Genomic DNA, 357 nt, shown 5'->3' with positions numbered 1-357 from the left:
TATTTTGGATAACAAATTTGCACCTTGTACCTTTGAGTCAGAACTAAATATTTTTTGTATTTGGTAACTGTGTAGGCAAGGTTCAGTACAGGATATAGAAATCAGTAGATATTTGAAGCAGGAAAGGATTTAGTACATGTATTTGGGGGGTGCCTGGCTGGCTCAGTTGGTAGAGCATGTGACTCATAATCTCAGGGTCGTGAGTTCAAGCCCCATGTTGGGCATGGAGCCTACTTAAAAAAATAAAATTAAAAATTAAAAAATAAATAAACCACCACAGGCAGTTGGGTCTTTCCACTTCGTCTTGCAGTGACTTCTGGAATAGTCGGAACTGGTTCAGTAGGGGAGCTCCTCCCT

At 40.3% G+C, this 357-nt stretch overlaps 1 non-coding gene across 1 annotated transcript; it reads left to right on the top strand.

Moving 5' to 3' along the window:
* Nucleotides 1–151: 151 nt before the first annotated feature.
* TRNAM-CAU (transfer RNA methionine (anticodon CAU)) lies at nucleotides 152–224 on the top strand. Its single transcript has one exon. It is a non-coding gene; the product is annotated as a tRNA-Met (tRNA).
* The last annotated feature ends 133 nt before the right edge of the window (nucleotides 225–357 follow it).

This window comes from Leptonychotes weddellii, unplaced genomic scaffold (genome assembly GCF_054177405.1).
Source record: "Leptonychotes weddellii isolate Sample4059 unplaced genomic scaffold, ASM5417740v2 HiC_scaffold_114636, whole genome shotgun sequence".
Lineage (NCBI taxonomy): Eukaryota > Metazoa > Chordata > Mammalia > Carnivora > Phocidae > Leptonychotes > Leptonychotes weddellii.
This window is presented reverse-complemented; position numbering and strand designations above follow the sequence as displayed.